At 43.1% G+C, this 19369-nt stretch overlaps 1 protein-coding gene across 2 annotated transcripts in view; it reads left to right on the top strand.

Annotated features, from left to right (window-relative positions):
* Nucleotides 1-14117: 14117 nt before the first annotated feature.
* The window catches only part of ARMH4 (armadillo like helical domain containing 4), a 138677-nt gene continuing 133425 nt past the window's right edge, over nt 14118-19369 (top strand). For both annotated transcript variants that reach the window (XM_049706253.1, XM_004279308.4), the window contains exon 1: nt 14118-14234. The gene's annotated coding sequence lies outside the window, so the exon portion shown is untranslated. The remainder of the gene's footprint in view (nt 14235-19369) is intronic.

Here is a 19369-nt window from a genome sequence, read left to right as displayed (position 1 = left end):
TGCTCTCACAGTCTGTCCCGGCTCACAGCAAGGGTTCTGGACTCCCATCTGTGCCCCCAAGCCTGGGGACCAATCAGAGGGTCTGTCTTCTGCTGACTCAGCCCCAGGTCACAGTGACTCAGCACCAGGTCTCAACTGTTCCTCCTGATCTGATCTCGTCACCCAGCTCTAACCTTGCTCCCATTTTCTATCCCAGTTCGATAACCGGGTCTTTGTTCTGTCACCAAACCCCTGTCCTTTTCTCACCAGTTTTCTCAGGGGAGAATGTCCCTGAATCTTGGTCTCAGGACAAAGGTTTTCCTACCTTGGCTCAGATTTTAGGTTTTTGTTTTTTCAATTGAAAACACTCAACCTTCAGCACTTTGTAAGCCCCACTCTATTCCCCAATCCCTCCTCACTCCCATTCCCTCCCTCCACACACATACTTTCCGTTTAAATTCCCTTTCTTTTCCACGCCATCTCCAAGTGTTTGGTGCCTTCCCTGGGGCCCACTTCTGACTTCATTCACCTGCCCATGAACATCAGTGAACAGACTCTGCAGGTCGATCCCAGCAAGCTGTATGCCAGCTGTGGAGTTGTGTCCCCAACATACTGGCACCCAGCCCCAGCCTTATTCTCCAGGACTTGCCTTCTCTTGGGTTCTGGTCCTGGGCCCTGCCCACATGCCTGGTGGAAAATCCCATTACCTCCACTGCTTCCTTCCTGCTGCCCACTGAGGGGAAGAGAAAAGGAACTAACAGTTATGGGCCTCTTCAATGTTTTGGGTGCTTTGCTAAGAGGTATTTTGCAGATGGCATTTAATGTAACACATTATTTTAACTTTTTTTCGGCGGCAGGATAAGAATATGACACAGAGAGGTACAGTAACTCGTCCACAGAAAATGCAGCTGGTAGATGGCAAGACTAGAATTCAACTGAGCTGGCTCTAGAGTTTCTGCTTTCTGGCTTTATCTTGCAGGTCTGGACTGTCCTGCTGGTTGCTGCAGGTTGCTGGGGGGAGAGGCATGACAGCTGCAAGTCTCCACTGCTCCCTTTCCTCTCAGTTCACTCTCCTGTGCAGTATTGGAGCACACCTGGCTCCTCTCCTGGTTTGTTGAGTATTCACAGTGTGTCCCAGCACCAACAAGAGGTATTTTTTCTCACATTCTTTCCGTTCTTGTTTACTGCTAATTCACTCTGTGCATGAAAACGTACGTCTTTTAAGTTGCGTGTTCATTGCAACTAAACTCCTAAAAATAGTGAAGTATCTAAAAACTCCTAAAAACACTGAAGTATCTTTTTTTATGTTCCATAATTAGTTTATTATTATATTATAAAAAATGTCATTTGGTGTGGGGAAAATTTCAATTTAGTTGAACATTTTATCTGCATATAATCTCTAAATAGAATTAGATAATGAGACAAAACCCACCAACTCCTCCCCCCCAAAAAAACCCCTTCTTATCTTTCAAAATGCCTTATGTAAATCTCCTTAAGATTGAGTTTCCTCAATGCTGTCTTCTTTCTAAAGAAGTATTGAGCTACTTTGTACAGGGCTTGTACATCTCCTACACTTTCCTTCTCATTTCTACCCTTTCTCTGATCCACTCCAAATACATAAGTCCCTGCACCTGGATGCATATCTGCCTCAATGGACATATTCAAATTACATATGAAAACTTCTGTGGTGTGACATTCTCAGAAATTCTAAAATCCTATTAGTCCCGTGATGAGTTAAGTTCAACAAACTTTTTTTTTTTCACACTCATACTATGTCCTAATATTGACATTCAGTACAGTAATCCTCCACTGTAACAGCTCCTTTACTTTGCAGTGAAAATTGATTTGTATATTTTTTGCCTCTGAGTCCTTGTGGGATTTCTTTTTAATATAAACAGAAAGTCACAAAAATTATAATCATCCCCATCAGTTCACTCAGTCCCATGTAATTAATTTTTTTTATCTTGATCTTTTGTTAGCACTTTTATGAGTTCATCAGTTTTCCATTAGAGTTCTGAAAATGCTTATTCATTCAGTTCAACAGTATAGTCAGTTACCAGAAACCTGTACTTGTCAGAGTCTTTTCCATGAATTCCTTGAAGATGAAACCCTTTTATGGGAACCCTTTTATAGGAACATATTTGCAAAAGCATCAGAGTACACCCAGAACTGTCTGTAAGTGACAAAAGACTTAAAAATGACCACAGTTCAAGATTTGATGAAAGTTCATAATAATGCAATTGACAAGGAAATTTAGTTATTTCTGAGATATATATTTTAAAGTAATAACTAGAATTATGACTTATAACATTATACCAGAACATATAAGATTTTTAGAAATTTCATTAAAGTCTGAAACATTTATATTAACAGATTTCCATACAAATAACCCAAAGAAAGTTTAGTATTAGTTGTTTTGTTTGTTTGCTTGTTTGTTCTTTTATACTGCAGGTTCTTATTAGTCATCAATTTTATACACATCAGTGTATACATTTCAATCCCAATCGCCCAATTCAACACACCACCATCCCCACCCCCCGCCGCTTTCCCCCCTTGGTGTCCATAAGTTTGTTCTCTACATCTGTGTCTCAACTTCTGCCCTGCAAACCGTTTCATTTGTACAACACTGAAGTATCTTAAAAAAGCTGGAGAGTATACAGTGATGACCTGCAATCTGTACCTGTTGACCAGCAATATTTTCTATACCCTCAAATTAGACCTGCTTTGATCTCATGACCAACAGAAACCCACTTCTCACCAGCTAGATATACATACAGAACAAGAAAGAAACCCCTAGAACTGAATTCCTCAGTCATTCTATTTAGGCGATACTACCCCAGAAGGCAACTGGGTCATTGCCAAAATGCCCATAGTGTAGCTGGAGTTTTTGACTTTTTCTATAAGGAAAGGAGCATCTACAGGATTCTGATGATACTGTTAATTCCTCATATATGTCTGGTCCTATACAAAATTTTCCTGGATTGCTTTATGGAGAGGGCAAATACAACTTCACCCCAGCAGAATTTAAAGACCAATCATATGTGTAACTATTATAAGGGGGTACATTTCAATTCCAAATAGAATTTAATCAATTTCTATTATTAAAACTAAAATTATTCTAGACACGCAAGCACTAAACCTTGGAAAAATTTTTAAATTCTTTTCATCTCCCAAGTCCAGTCAGTCACCATATTCAGCTGCCCCACCCTTCTCACGAATCACTTGCTTAGAATCCTTCCCTTTTGCCTTGTAACTAAGGCCAGATTCCTTGCCTTGACATTCAAGGCAGCAACAATCTTGTCTCCAGCTTTATTTCCCATGATTTCCCTATGCAAATTATGGTACCAGAAAATGCATGTTCTCACTCCTATGCCTAGTTCATCCCACTCCCCCGACTTGAACACCCTACCCTTGTAACCCTGAGTCCTAATTTTCCTGTCATGCTAGCTCAAGCCCCACTTTCTCTGTGGAAAATTTCCCTATCAATTTAGCACACAGTTCTCTCTGCTTTCTCTCCTTCTCCTTTGTCACATAAATCGTGCACACACTCTATTTAGCACAGTGATCCTCACACCTAGTAAGTGTTCAGTGGAGCAGGCAAGAGGATGGGCTCTGGAGCCAGACTTCCTGAGTTGGTATCTCAGCTCTGCTGCTTGCTTGCTGTGTGATCTTTGACAACTTACTTAACCTCTCTGAGCCTCAATTTCCTCATCTGTGAAATAAGAGTATAACTGTACCTCGTAGGGTTATTATCTATAAAGGTATTTATCCTTTTATGCTGATATTCCATCTTCTTCACCTAATGTTTGCTTTTTGAAGGTAAGTATTAGCAACTTATGCCACTCATCCCAACCACCTCAGAGAGAGTTCTGGTTTAGGTACAATGATATATTATGGAGGAATACATGACTGAGAAAAGCACCATCTTGCAAATGTAAGTTGTGGGATAGCACAAATGGAAAAAAAGTCCAGAAGGAGAGGAAACAATGCTTGGCGCTGGAACAGAGGTGGGAAATGCAGGGAAAGAAGGAATGTCAGCAATACTCCTGAAGGAAAGGGATTTTCAGAGCCTTAGAGAGGAGGGATGGATTTTGGATTTTGGCCAGTGGGTTTGAGGCCCAGTTCATTTCCTTTGGAAATGGAGTACCTTTGGCCACCTGTAGGGGCCCTCCGATTCTAGAGTGCTGGAGAAACTAGTGCAGAGCTCAGAGCTTAGGAAGTGGGGCCGACAGTCTACTCACGACTGGCTTGAGACTCAAGGGAGCAAAGGAGGAGAGACTACAGTTTTGCTTTTGGGATGCCCAGCCCTGCTCACTGGTCTTGGAAAGGAGACAAAATCTCTATATGGTAATGTGGACTGTGGATTTGACTGGTGTGTTCCTTGGGTTGAATCACTTAGGGTGCTGTGCTGTGCATAGGAATCGGTGCTGGTAATGACACCAGTGTGTGTGTGTGCGTGTGTGTGTGTCTGCATTGATGAGGGCATTGCATGTGACAGGCTGTGTGTATGTGGGCGGGGAGCATTCAGGCTGGGGAATGATACCAGCTGGGAGTAACGCAGGCCAGGGGGATCCATGCTGGGGCAGGGGGGCAAACAGGCTGCAGAATGATTCAAGCTGGGGAGATACATCCTGGGGAAATTCAGGCTTGGGGGGTATAGGCTGAGGAGATACACACTGGGGAGATAGAGGCAGGGCTTGGTTGTGTTACTTTTCTACAGCTGTGTAACAAATTATCACAAATTTGGTGGCTTAAAGCAACACCCATTTATTAGAAGTTCAGTCATGGTGAGGCTGAGTTCTCCACTCGGGGTATCACAAGGTTAAAATCAAGGTGTCGGCTGGGCTGTATTCCTTTCGGGAGCTCAGGGGCCTCTTTCAAGCTCACATCGTTGTTGGAAGAATTCAGTTCCTTGTGGCTGTAGAACGGAGACCCCCCATTCTTGCTGGCTGTTGGTGGAGGCCACTCTCAGCAGCTGGAAGGCACCCGCAGATCCTTGCCATCAGGCCCTCTCCACGTGCCCTCTCATGCTTCACATCTCTCATTTCTCTGTCTCCAACCTTTAGACTCAGATGTGAGGGGCTCATGTGATTAGATCAGGCCTACCCAGATAATCTCTCTATTTTAAAGTCAACTAATTTGGGACCTTAATTACATTTGCAAAATCCCTTTACAGCAGCACCTAAATTAGAGTTTGATTGAATAACTGGGAGAAGGTGTGTGCATATCAGGGACCAGGCATCTTTGGAGCTGTTTTCTTGATAGAATTTTTCCTTTCACAGCGGGATATAGGCTGGAGGGATATGGTGAGAAGATACAGTCTGGTGGGGAAGACGCAACTAGGGCACATTCAGGTGGGAGGGGATGCAAGCTGGGAGGGATACAGGCTGGGATGACTACTAGTTGGCAGAGGAATATGCTGAGGGTGTGTAGGTTGGGAAGGATATAGGCTAGGAGGACAAAAGCTGAGAGGCATACAGGTGGGGGAATGGTACAAACTGAGGGAGAATATGGGCAAGGGTATGATACAGGGTAAGGGGAGAATACAACCTGGAAATTGATAGAGGCTGGAGTGGGATGCAGGAAGCAGACTTTGCACAGCACCAGTGCAGAGACTGGGTGCCTGAGAAGTAGCTATTCTGAACCTGAGTGCTACGACAGAGGTGTGCCCAGGTGTGATGGGGGCCTGAAGAAGGGCACTTAGCCCAGCCTGGGTTATCAGAGACAGCTTCCTGGAGGCGATGCTCCAGTTGAGTCCTGAAGAAGAGTAACATCCTTAGTCAGCCAAAGAAGAAAGGTGACAAAAGTGTTCAAGTCAGAGGAAAGAACAGGAGCCCAGGCACAGAGGTGTCAACATATATTATGATGCTTCACTGTAAAGCTAAATCTTCGATTAAGCCATTGAACATGTTTCTCCCACTTTGAAACAGGACCATGCCACTAAAGATAGCCTGTATAGGAGAGGAAGAGCCCTGGGCTACAAATCCAGAGGCAAGGATTCCTGCATGGGCTTTCCGCTGGTATCAGGCAACCTCTTGCGGTTTCAGTGTCCTTTTTTTTTTGCAGTACGAGGACCTCTCACTGCCGTGGCCTCTCCCGTTGTGGGGCACAGGCTCCAGACGCGCAGGCCCAGCGGCCATGGCTCACGGACCCAGCCGCTCCGCGGCATGTGGGATCTTCCCGGACCGGGGCACGAACCCGTGTCTCCTGCATCGGCAGGCGGACTCTCAACCACTGCGCCACCAGGGAAGCCCTCCCGTATCTTTTTTTTTTTTATTGTCTGCTTATGATGCCTTTCCTGCCACATTTCCCCCTCCCACGTAGAGCCAATTGCTGAGATTGTGCCTTGGGCAAAGGAATGGGTCTGTAAAACTGCTCATGAATGAACAGGGCATTGCATCACCTGGGATTTGGTTCTAGTCCTCGAGGCAGCTTCAAACGCAGCAGTAAACTGGGATTCAAGACGCTGACATAAAAAAGGATCGGGCCAAAGTGCCCAGGCTTGCATCTTTGAAACAAGGAACAATATACACACTGGAGAAGACAATACATTTCAAAAGCAGCAGCATGGAATCTAGGAAACAAGCAGAGAGGTATGATATATAAAAGAAGAGCAGAGAAATAGAATTTACAGGAAAAATGAAGTCTGACAGGGAAAAAAAGAAGTTTTATATTTTTGATGAACTAAGCAGAATATGATCTGAGTGAAAAATGCTCATCTATGGAAGATGACTGTGGAGAAAAATGTCATAAAATGAACATTAGCTGGCAGTGGTAAGTGCCTTAAAATGCCTTTTACAAAGAGAGAAATGGAATGAAAACAAAACATGTCACTAGGCCTGGAAACCACTTATAGAAAGCTCCTAAAAGTAAAAAGAGAAAAGAAAGAGCATCACATGATCATCCCATTTATCTTTACTGGGAATCTTTTGGGGACAAATTTATTTCTTCTTTTGTGGTGATGCCTCACACTTTAGACCAGTCCAAAAGTAAGTAATTTTTTCTGTATGCGACATATTTTCAATCACTCTGATTCTGAAGAAAATTTTTTTCCCTTTGGCTATTTCTGTACACCAGTTATGGAAGAATTGCTTTGAACTCATTCTGCAAAATGCATCTTTTATGTCTCCTTTATATAGTAGGTCATAACGAAGAATAAATAAAACAAAACCTACTACTCTGGCTATTTCAAGGGATTTGGGCCTGGATAGAATATGAGTTCTAGATTCAGCTTGAAGCAGTTTTTTTCTTCTTTTTAATCTTATTCTCAGGGTATATCTTGTTTTCATGTGCAACTTCTCTTTAAATGAATGTGAACTTTACCAATGAAAAGGATTGCAGACTTTTAGTAGGAAGGGGACTTGATGTAGCAATTGGCCTAGTTCTCTGGTTTCAGACAAGACATATACAGGCACAGAATAACCCTTCCACACAGAATGTAAAAAATAATTAAATCCTAAGTCTCAAATCCACTTACAATGGAATATATCTTCCCAATTTTTATGAGATTAATATATTTCATTCTGAAGCTGGTCAAACTTCCTTTTTGGTTAGTAGTATTTAGTTCTTGCTTCATAGTTGTAAGATGATGGGCGTTACCCTGTTTATTTTGGTAATGGGCTTATGGCCGTAATTAAATAGTCAACAAATACTTTTTGAATAGTAAGGCACTGCCTAGGTGTTTTGGGACATGTGAGACTATATAAAACACACTGTCTTAATTCAGAGAACTTACAATTTTAGGGGGAGAGAGGAAATGGTTACATAACACATGTACTAACTGTATCAGGACATGGACTTTCCGCGTAGGCTTTCTCAGAGTTCCTCTCTGTAGTGGTATCATGAAAGAAGATGACAAAAATCAGTGCCACTTTTAGAAGCACATGAGGAAATTTTATATTATGTATTATTCATAATGTTGTGTGTATAAACTTTTCCTCTCAGCTAAACTGGAGATCTGTGAGGAAAGTTAAGTCCGATTTAGATATCGTCACATAAACCACATTCTTTTCATAAAACAAAAACCCTTGTTGATTGATTAACCATGGAGCTAAACTCAATGCCAAAATAAATGCATAGCCCACATTAAGTGATGCGCTGCTTATTGCTTAATGACTATGAAACACAGACTCAATTCTGCTGTTTCTTAGACAGGTTAGCCAGAAGAATTAGCCAAAATGTGTAAGGACAAGGAATTTAGCCTGAGGTTGAGTGCTATACTGAAGGAGATGCACTGATGTCCATGCCATATTTAAAGCTTAGTAAACCAATGTTCAAATTGTTGGCATTATTCTGATTATGAGTCTCAAGAACATCTTCATTGTAATGGTATTGATGCCCCCTTCATCATATCCTGTTCTCTGCTTTTGCTGTCAGTGTGCTGCAGATTGATATAATGTATCCTGAGTGTGATATTAATACCCAAATCATATTTTTAAAATGTAAAATAAGCAACATTTGTTGGAAAGCAAATAATAAACAACAATGTGGTTAGCCACAGTTAATATATTTGGTAGTTTTCCCACACTTAAAACTATTCCTATAATTTCCTTGTTGAGTGAGCTAATGGGGTTTCGCCAGAAACCCCCAACCCAGCCAGCATAAAATTCGTCCTTTTTTAGAAACCTAGAACAAAAGGGGATATATAACCTCTTTCACTAATCTATTCCCATCTCTAAGAACTTTCTCTGACAAGAGTGGTTACTTGGACCTGAGCTTTGCCGTTCCCGGTAAAGCCATTTTCTTTAATTCTGTCCTTGGTAGAGGCAGAAAGGAGTAAATTTTTCTTTGCAACATAGGCAGTAGGTATATACACCATGCTCATTATTTAATATTAGGAATCTATTGACGTCATCGATTTATTTATCATTAGGCATGTAAAAAAAGAGACAAGGATGGAGCTAAATTCTTTTGTCTGACATTGTAAAAGGCAATTCATATTTTTTCTAGAGTTATAGATGCCTTTTTTTTTTTTTTTTTTTTTGCGGTAAGCGGGCTTCTCACTGCCGCGGCCTCTCCCGTTGTGGAGCACAGGCTCCAGACGCGCAGACTCAGCAGCCATGGCTCACGGGCCCAGCCGCTCCTCGGCATGTGGGATTCTCCTGGCCCGGGTCACGAACCAGTGTCCCCTGCATCGGCAGGCAGACTCTCAACCACTGCGCCACCAGGGAAGCCCATAGATTCCATTTTGAATAGAGTTATTCATGATGACCAATTCATTTAGGATTAAAGGGTATACTCCACAGGAGACATTAGACCTTTGATGTTCAAATCTCTTAATTTTTTTTTTTTTTTTTTTACCGACAGTCTCACAAGGACATGATTTATGGTTGAGAAAGAGAGAGAGACAAGATTTCCTTCTTGTAAAAGTTTTCAGCCTTGACTTTATCTAAAAAGTTTCTTTTTAAATGGCTGTACTGTTAGAAATTTTCTTTTTGTACCTGCATCAGTAGCTCTTTCCTCTCTTATCTTGCTTTTTCAAGGCAACAGACAAAATTCCACTTGTTAAAACAGAATCAGAAAGTTCAAGGCCTAAAGAAGCCTGACACTTAATAAGGGAATATAGAAAATAACAGATTTTAAAAAGAAGGGACTATAAAGCATATAATATTCTGCTTCCACAATTATAGTAGGTTTCTTGGGGGAAAGAAGAGAAGCAAGAAGATTCATCCGGGTGTTTGCATAATAAGAGTTAAATAATAAAGGTAGGTAAATATTGTGGACTTTGTGTTGACAGTTAAAAGCAACTACAGTGTATAAAAATTTGCTGTTCCAGAAACAGACTGACAGACGTAGAAAACAAACTTATGGTTACCAAAGGGGAAAGGGGGTGGGAGAGGGATAAATTAGGAGTCTGGGATTAGCAGATACAAATTATGATATATAAAATAGATAAACAACAAGGTCCTACTGTATAGCACAGGGAACTATGTTCCTTATCTTGTAATAAACCATAATGGAAAAGAATATGAATATATATAATATGTGAAACTGAATCACTTTGCTGTACACCAGAAACTAACACAACATTGTAAATCAACTATACTTCAAAAAAAATTCTGCTGTTCCAAAAGTTTGCTTAAAGAAAACCATTTTATTATTGGATTTATTCTACCTACTTGTCTTCCCAGTAAACGGCATACTGAAGACATAATTTAGTATAATGTAAAAATCTAAGCTCATTAGTACTGAAATAAGTCTGTCAAGTGTTTGAGGGTCTTTTGTTTTTTTAAATTAATTAATCAATTAATTTTTATTTATTTTTGGCTGTGTTGGGTCTTCGTTGCTGCGTGCGGGCTTTCTCTAGTTGCAACGAGCTGTGTGCAGGTTTCTCATTGCGGTGGCTTCTCATGTTGCAGAGCACGGGCTCCAGGCGTGCAGGCTTCAGTAGTTGTGGCACACGGGCTTAGTTGCTCCGCGGCATGTGGGATCTTCCCAGACCAGGACTCGAACCCATGTCCCCTGCATCGGCAGGCGGACTCTCAACCACTGCACCACCGGGGAAGCCCCAAGGAAGGAGTTTTAAAGTGTTCAAAAATAAAGGGAGGGAAAATCACTGAAAGAAAGGAACTTTCAGAAAGTTGAGGGAAATGTTTTTGAGGATATTCCTGGGAAACTCAGCCTTCCAAGAAGAATTTTTTCTCATGTGCCTCTTTCAATTCATTTTGTTCTATTGCCTCACATGCTTGTCGCTGGTGTAATTTCAAACGAAAACAAAACAAAACAAACTAAAACATACAAACAAAAAAACATCCTCAGGAAACAGCGGTGCAGAGTCTGGGGAAGTCTTGCCAGCTGGTTTTCAAGAGCCCTTAATGTGAGCCCTTAAGTGGTACTTACCTTGGCGATGTTACCCTGGTTGCAAACAGACACACACAATCCAGCTCACATACACTCATTTCAGCAGTGCCTTATAAGCAACACACATGTGGAATCAAGCTGTCAGATAGATTACTTGGTACTTGGTACTTGGTACTTGGTAAAGAAAATTAGTTGATATACTGTAGAGCATTTCTACCCAATTTAGTGATAGCCTTACCAAGGACACCACAATGCTCAGGTCCTCATTACCAAGACTCTCTCTTCTGGGTGGTATTTGCAGGAATATTGTCCACCCCTGGCTCTTTGACTGGTTATCCAGTTCTTCATGTGACCAAAACCTTTCAGACAAAAAGGTTTTTACCAACCAGGACCAGGTAATGACCCAATACTGCAAAGGTTACCAGATAAAATACAGTCAAATTCGAATTTCAGATAATAATTTTTAGCATAAGAATGTCCCAAATACTGAATGGAAATTCTCTATTTTAATTTACTAAATCTGGCAACACCAAAACTGCCTTCCTGAGCTTCCTTCCTTGTTACATTGTTTGGAATTTTGGGTGTTCCCAAATTCTCTTAATGTACACATACGATTTCTTGCTTTACCCATAAAAGGCTAATAACATTCATAGTGCGTGGATTTACTGATTAGAGTGTGACTTTTCCTGATTTATAATTTGTGTATATGCTGGGGTGGGAGAATGGATCTTATTATCACTGCCACGTACCAACAGCAGCTGTTGAGATAAATTGCATTAATCAGAGTTGTTTAAAGCAATACAAACCATTGGGGGAAGGATAAAGGACTAGTATAAATGAGTTCCAATAAGATCATTTTAACTGCAAGCTGAAATAATTTGTATCAAGGAAAAGAGAAATAGGAATTCTACTATGGGAGAAAGGTAATTTGGGAGAATGGAAAACTTTGAGAATAAGGCAGTCTGGGAAGTGGAGTTCTATAGTTGGGACTTAAGAGTATTACGGTCTCTAAGAAAAACATTAGGATGTTTGAGAGAGATGCAGAATGAGAGCCAGGAAGATGTCAAAGAAACTGAATATTTCAAGTTTGTGTGTAGGGCTGGCTCTAGATGCATGGAGAGCTGTAATCCCTTTCTCCTGCTGGCTTCTCCTATTCTGCTTGGTCCTTTGGTCCACCTGATTGATTTTGTTGTTTTTTATTAGTACTATTATTTAACTGCATTTGGGTCAAATAGAATCAATTTTGCAGTCTAGCTGGGAATCTCACCACACTATATAACATTATTTTTATGAGATACGGTCTGAATTTCAAAAAACTGACATGAAAATAAAATGTTTTTTTATATAAGAAATCTCACATTTAATTCTGATCAAGCTTAAAGTGGCATCTACATAAATGAACATGCTTCTGAGTGAAAATCCAACAGCTGCTAGCCCATTTTTCTTAAACAATCCACCAGGCAATCAATAACCAAAAGCCCAAATCCTGGATGTATATATTGCTATATTCATTATATAGAATATTTACTATCTTTCAACGTGAACCCACACCCACATACACCTCCTTGTTGTTTAACAAAAGTCATGTCTCATGGCCAGAAAACATTATTACTTTTTTTTTTTTTTTTTGCGGTACGCGGGCCTCTCACTGTTGCGGCCTCTCCCGTTGCGGAGCACAGGCTCCGGACGCGCAGGCTCAGCGGCCATGGCTCACGGGCCTAGCTGTTTCGCGGCATGTGGGATCTTCCCGGTCCGGGGCACGAACCCGCATCCCCTGCAGGGGCAGGCGGACTCTCAACCACTGCGCCCCCAGGGAAGCCCAAACGTTGTTACATTTTACATCTTTCACTTGCAGTGGCCTTAAAGAAGTAGATGGGAAGCTTCAGACTTCTGACCCCCGGGTCCCCGTCCCTGCATTCCCAGGCACGAGGGCAACTCCTGGGACTCATCACAAGGCCCCTTCCAGCCCTGGCCCAGCTGGAGTGTGGGCAGTGGAGGTAAAGAGGGTGGAGGAGGCTCTGCAGCACACTGTGCAAAGGGAAGAGCCAGCGGGGCTGAGGGACCCCAGGCTCTGCACTGAACCACAAGCGCTGGCCTCCCAGCCCCCAGGGAGGGGGGCACAGAAACAGCAGAAGCAGAAAATAAAATGTTGAAACACATCTTGGTTCAGCTGGATGTGTGGCTTATCCATCTGGTGGGTCTTGAATCCATGTAGAAGGCCTGGCCACAGTACAGTGTATTATATTGTATTACACTGAATACACATCAAAAACAGATCTTACAGATTCAGTCCAATCACATGCATTTGACACCTATTTGACTACCTTTCTGGAAATACAAACATAATATATTTTAAAGAGAGGTGGAGTAGGAAAGATAGTGCATAGTTGTGCATTGTGTTAGATGTGGAGGTCGAAGGTGAACAAGACCTTGCTCTGACTTCAGGATGTTTACAAATAGCTACAAAGCAGACTAAGCTATTATAAAGAAGGGAGTTAATAAGTACAAGAGATGATGTATGTGGAAAGTGCATTGCAAATGTAAAGTGCTGTGGGGTTCTTCTAGAATGGGTCTTTAGATTCTATCCAAAATTAGGAGGGTCAGATAAAGGAAACTGAGTCCTTGAGAAACTCAAGAACGAAGGTCATGAATTCCCGGTGGCCACCTTAGCCATAAAACCTTGGGCAACTTGCACAGCCTTCAACCTCAACTTCCTGCTTTGTTAAGTTGAGCGGATTACCAATATCTATATTTGAGGGTTGTTGAGTAGATTAAAAGCAGGTAATGAGTGAAGCACCTAGCATTGTGCCCGGCAGGAGTAAGGGCTCAAGAAACAGTCCTTCTTATTACTCCTTATTTTCGACTTCTCTGATTGAGAAGGGAACACTTGGTGTAGGGCTACTTTAGTGGGTCCTACTTAGGGGCACGGCTGAGGGCTAAGCCGTACAGTTTTCACAAGGAACAACCAGCGGCCTCCAACTTACGCCCCTCGCCCCAGTCACGGACCAGAGAAATTAGGGCTCTTCTAGAGAAAACGGTGCCCTGGTCTCTTCTCTGTAGGCACTAAGGCAGAGCTGCCGCAGAAGCCCAGGTTTCGAAGCGGGGCAGGAGGGCAGGGAGGCTTCGAAGGGGTCGCAGGAGCCCGGACGCTGGTAAGACCCGCGCGGCCCCACGCCTCATCCCCATCGCGGGAGCGGAGGCGGGGAAGTGGGCGCTGAGGGGCGCGGGGCGACGGCCCTCTTGTCCGTGCTCGCCGAGCCGGGGCGGGCACATCTTCCCGCCGCCCAATCCCCAGCCTCAGTCGCGGCCTCATGAATAAGCAACAAAGCGAAGCGCCCTCCCCCTGGCGTCCCAAACAGCGGAGGGAGTCGCCACCGCTGCAGGGGCAGCCGCGGGGATGCCGAGCGCGGGCACCAGAGCTCTCCTCTGCGCGCTGCGCGGCTGAAGGCGCACAGGTGAGGACGGGCCAGGCTTCTGCCACTCGGGCGACCGCGGCTGCAGACCGTGCGCCCGGGCAGAGACGGAGCCGGAGCCCCTGGCGGCTCGGGGCCGCCCCGGTAGCTGTGCAGCCCGGGGAGCGCGGCAGCCCGGGGAGCGCGGCAGCCCGGGGCGCGCCAGGTGTGCGCCCTGCGCCCCCGCCAGAGCGCGGTGCCCCGGCGCGGGGGGCGCGGGGGCAGCTCCGGGAGCGTGGGGCGAGGCGTGCAGGCCTTGGAGGACTGGCCTGTCTCCTCGCTCCAGCCCAGCCTCACGGCTCCACACCACCGAGCGGGCCTTTTGTGCTGGCGGATCTTGCAGGGCTGGCTGCTTTTGTGTGGGCTTTTCTTTCTTCTCTCCCTCCCCTCTCAGTCTCACAGCGGTGGTAGAGAAGTTCCCGCAGACTAAGATTTGCTCCTTTTAAAGCATCGATTGCAATGACCCCGATGCCAGTCAGTGCGAGCAGCCGAGGAGCTAATGGGGGCTGTGGTGGCCACCGGAATGTGTTGTGTTACTTTGCAGAAAACAAACAGTTGAGTGTTTAGCGCAAGGATGTCACGGAACCTCCTTGCTCAGACCCTGACCGGTCCCCCACGACACGGCAGGAGCATGCTCCTTGGAACGGTCACTTAATTGGAAAGAGGGCCTGCGGGTTAGACTCCAGAATGGTTGCAAGGTGATACCTGGAGGTGCCCAGATGTCGCATGTGCGTCCCGGTCACTGACAGAACCCGACCTGTGTACATTCCCAACATGCAGAGCCTGGCTGGCGAAAAATCGGCCGGGCGCACAAAATATAGAGCCTTCAAGAGTTTGGAGTTCTCAAAGATAAGAAATCTTTGCCTTCCCAAGCTGATGCCGAGGATCTGCCAGGCTCTTGGCACCTCATTTCAGTGTAGAGCTGCTGTGGAGGAGAGGAGAGAGGCTGCTTTGAAGAGTCTGCTTTCTTTCTATGGAAGTTTTAGTTTGAAACTTAAGGGGAAGAGGGAGTGGCTCCCAAAACCATCCCTAGAACTCTGAAGGATTTTTTTTTCCTTAGGGAGCAAAGTGTGTGGCCATAATTTGCATGTCTCCCCTCCTTTTTGTGAATTTCCTTCATCACAAGGGATGCTGTTGGGCTCCAAGGAGTCTTGTTTAAACACCTACAGAGTCAGTCACTGACCCACTTTCTGCTCACTTGCGGGCAGAATCCCACTGTAGCATCTACTGAAAGAAACTCAAAACTGGGTGAGATTTCACAGTATCAGAACATTCACACACAGTAGATTTAAGGGTAGTCTGACTTACTCTTATGAATAAGGTAGAGTTGTTATATTTGTCATATGATGAACTAAGCACTTATGCAGCAGACTTGATATTGGTTGTATTTATTCACAAAACTCCCAAGACTCAGCAAGTCTAAGGTAGCTACAGCAACAGAGCCAATTAGGGAGATGTGGATGTCTTTGTTTTCATGGGAGGCTTCTTAACATTATATTCAGCGTTTCCTGCTAGACCTTTCAATATCATAATTTGGGTTTATGGAAATGGTTTGATGATAAATATAAGTATAGGATCAAAATGCGGACGATGGGCTTACCTGCTATGGAAAATCTCTACTCGTCAACTAAAGGTGTATTTCACTTTTTATTCAGCAGGTGTTTGCCTGAAAACTTGTGTAACGAATTGTATTTTTGTTCATTGAATTTGTTTATTCTCACATAGGGAAGCTGGCTATTCAGAGAGAACCTGCGTTTAATCTCTGTAGAATGAAAGCTCACTCTCTAATTAAGATGTGTAGTCAGTCCTGTTTTTTCATATTGTGTTTACTTGGTGATTATAAGAAAAGTATCTGAATCAAGTTTCAGCTTGAAATGTTAGAGATTATGCTTATTCCGTGAAATGTCTACCTGGGGATTACTTTCTCTTTAAATGCCAGCTAGTATTTAGAGATTTTGTCAAGCAAATGAGGTTTGTGAACTACAGAGAACAGAAATGAGGTGTCCCATTGGGTCATTGAAAAGAACTGGATGATGGATGGACAGGAGCTTGTTGACCAAGATGGATTAGGATGGAATTCTGCAAACAGACAATTCCCAGGTCATCTGGTCAACATGAAAAGCGGAAAGAGGAAGCTCCATGGAAATAGCTTAGGAGAAAAAGGATGTTATGGATGTTTCAGACTGCTCATATTTCTGTATTTTGAGGGGAATGAATGGCAATACCACAATAATATGTCTTAAATTGTATGATACTTAAAACATTTTTTCTTCAAACCATTTTTATGTCTATTATCACTTTTGTTGGTCTTTCACCTTTGAAGAGAACAGAATGAGCACTATTATCTCCATTTTGCAAAGAAGAAACTGAGTTTCAGCGATTTGCCCAAGGTAGAGTTGGAACTCGAAGCCAGCTTTAAGTCCAGCTTCTTTTACCAGGGATAGGATTATCGACTGGGAGTGATAAACACAGATATCTTCATTTGTCTCCATCACTAAATTGTAGAGGATAAAGCTTGTGGGCTTGATACGTAGAATTTAGTTGTGGTCTGCAGGAATGGCAAAGCACTTTGCTGGCAGTTGCCAGAGTAATCGTCTTGACCCCAGCCTACTTATCCTCTTCCCTGTCAGCACGATGCCACTTTTCTCCTGTGGGACTATGATTTTTCTTTGTGGTTACTCTATTCTCCCTCCTTCCACTGTGGTTGAACATGCTACTGAGAGGATCATCTGTCATTCCAGCCACTTAATTTATAGTGAAGGATGACTGGGGTCAGATCATCTTAAAGCCAATATATCAGGCCAAGTAGCAGTAGTCAATAGCAGTGAATAGTAGTGAATCACAAATGGGGTACCTTAATGCTGTGTGCCACAGTTGGGTTAATAGGGTCAGAGTCTTGCTAAGCTCTGCTTCAGGCAAATGAGTTAGGCTTGGCAATGAGAGCCTTAAGGATTAAAAACAGAAAAGGTAAGACAGTGACGAAATTATCATTGAGGATCAGGAAAAACACAAAATGGAAAGGTTATTAAGACACAAACGAAGAAGGCAAAGAGCTTTCTTTTCCCATTATCAATCAAAGAATTACGAATTGGATTTTGAAAGGTGAAGGGGAATTGGGAAGCAAGTTAACCTGAAGCTCTGAAACTTGTCCCTTGTTCCTGGTGACCTCTCTCTCTCTCTCTTTTTTTTTTAAATGAAATACACTCTGAAAACCTAAAATATAGCAGAAATGAGAATACAGAAATTATTACTATTATTAAAATCACACACTGGATAAGTAGCCAAAATTGACTAGGTGATGAACAAAACGTACAGTTAGACATGGATAGACTGTGAAATGTCATTGAACATCGTACAGTATAAAATAGAGATTCTGAACATTCTTTTTCGCGTTTTTTTTGTTTTTTTGCGGTACACGGGCCTCTCACCATTGTGGCCTCTCCTGTTGCGGAGCACAGGCTCTGGACGCGCAGGCCCAGCGGTCATGGCTCATGGGCGAAGCCGCTCCGCGGCATGTGCGATCTTCCAAGACCGGGTCAGGAACCCGTGTCTCCTGCATCGGCTGGCGGACTCCCAACCACTGCGCCACCAGGGAAGCCCATTTTTTTTTCACATTTTTAAATGGTTATTTATATTCACTTTATGCCACTGAATATTTATCGAACACCTCTCCTATGTGTCTACCATTATTAGCAATTATATGGCAAAGGAAGCTGAAAGACTAGTGTTTGCATGCAAAGAACATAATTTTATTTGAGGTGATAAGTCTTACAGACATGACGATTTGTGCTGGAGAAGCTAGGAGAAGGGTGGGAAGAGAACGGGCCAGGCAGTTTTGTGACAGCAATTAGTAAACAGGACGTGACCTATGGGACCAGGGTTTGGATACCTGGGGTAAGGAAGAAGGAGGGAGCATTTGGGCTAGTGCAATGGCATGAGCAAAATTTGGGAAGCTGAAATGAGTACGGCACATAAGAGGGCAATATACGCAACTAGCGATGGTGTTTGTACTGGGCACTGGTGGTGTGGGGTTGCATAATAGGTGTGGAGTTTGGCAATTGTATGTTTGGGGTCATTAAATGATGTGTTTTGGGAAGGCAGAGGGTTGCAGTGGCAAAGGCAGGAAACTTGATATCTGACAGACATGATCACCCAGGCAAGTTAATTAACCTCTGTGAGATGGTAGTTTTCTCACCAAAAAAAAAAAGAAAAAAAAAAAAAAAAAGGAAAGGGTAATGGTAGTACCTATCTCATTAGGTTGTTGTAAAGGATTAAATAACATAATTTACATAAGACAGTTAAACACTTGGCATCCCCTGAATGGTAGCCATTTTTGATTGATTATTGTCATCTTTTTTCTTAAGAGTAAACCATCTGGACTGTGTAAAATGGATTGGAGAGGAGAGAGTCTGATCAGGATCATCAGAGGCAGTTAAAATAATGACAATCCAGTGTCCCCAAGAAGGGACAATTCCAAGAGACATTATGAGGGAAGGATCCACAGAGGTTGTGAATCTGGAATATATAGGAGAGAAGAGTTCAAGATGACACCGCAGTTTAGATGAAGATGCTGTGTTTGAGGTGGCATCCAAGTACCATCCAGTAGACAAAGAAAATCTAAGGCAGCTTTCTTCCCCAAACTCCACATCAGCTGTTTAAGGTATTTGTGTTTATCCCCCCAAAAGGAGAATATCAGGCAGATTGTCACTAGTTTTTTGGCATACTCTACAGGCCTCCTGTGTCTTGAGTACCCTTAGGGCAATGCTCATGTTCCTTATATATTATACATGAAACTCAACTTGCTTTGAAAAAAGCAGCTTTGTCACTGAAGAGAATGATTGAACACACTGTTTCCCTTTTGTGTCTGCATTTTGGTAACACACTGAACAATGGCAGCATACATTTTAGTTGGAAAAATATTGACCAAGTGTTTGAAAAAACCTGATTATTAAGTCCAACAAGACGGCTAAGGCGATATTTTTTTATGTTGCCTTTCATTTGTCTTTGAAACTTGAATATGCCTAGACTTGACAAAGAAACAGATTCTGGACTGTATCTATTTAAGATTGTCCAAGATAAGGCTTGACAGAACAGCTTATCTGCTCACTGGTGGCAGAAATCAGTAAATTGTTCAGAGG

Source organism: Orcinus orca, chromosome 2 (genome assembly GCF_937001465.1).
Source record: "Orcinus orca chromosome 2, mOrcOrc1.1, whole genome shotgun sequence".
Classification (NCBI taxonomy): Eukaryota; Metazoa; Chordata; class Mammalia; order Artiodactyla; family Delphinidae; genus Orcinus; species Orcinus orca.
This window is presented reverse-complemented; position numbering and strand designations above follow the sequence as displayed.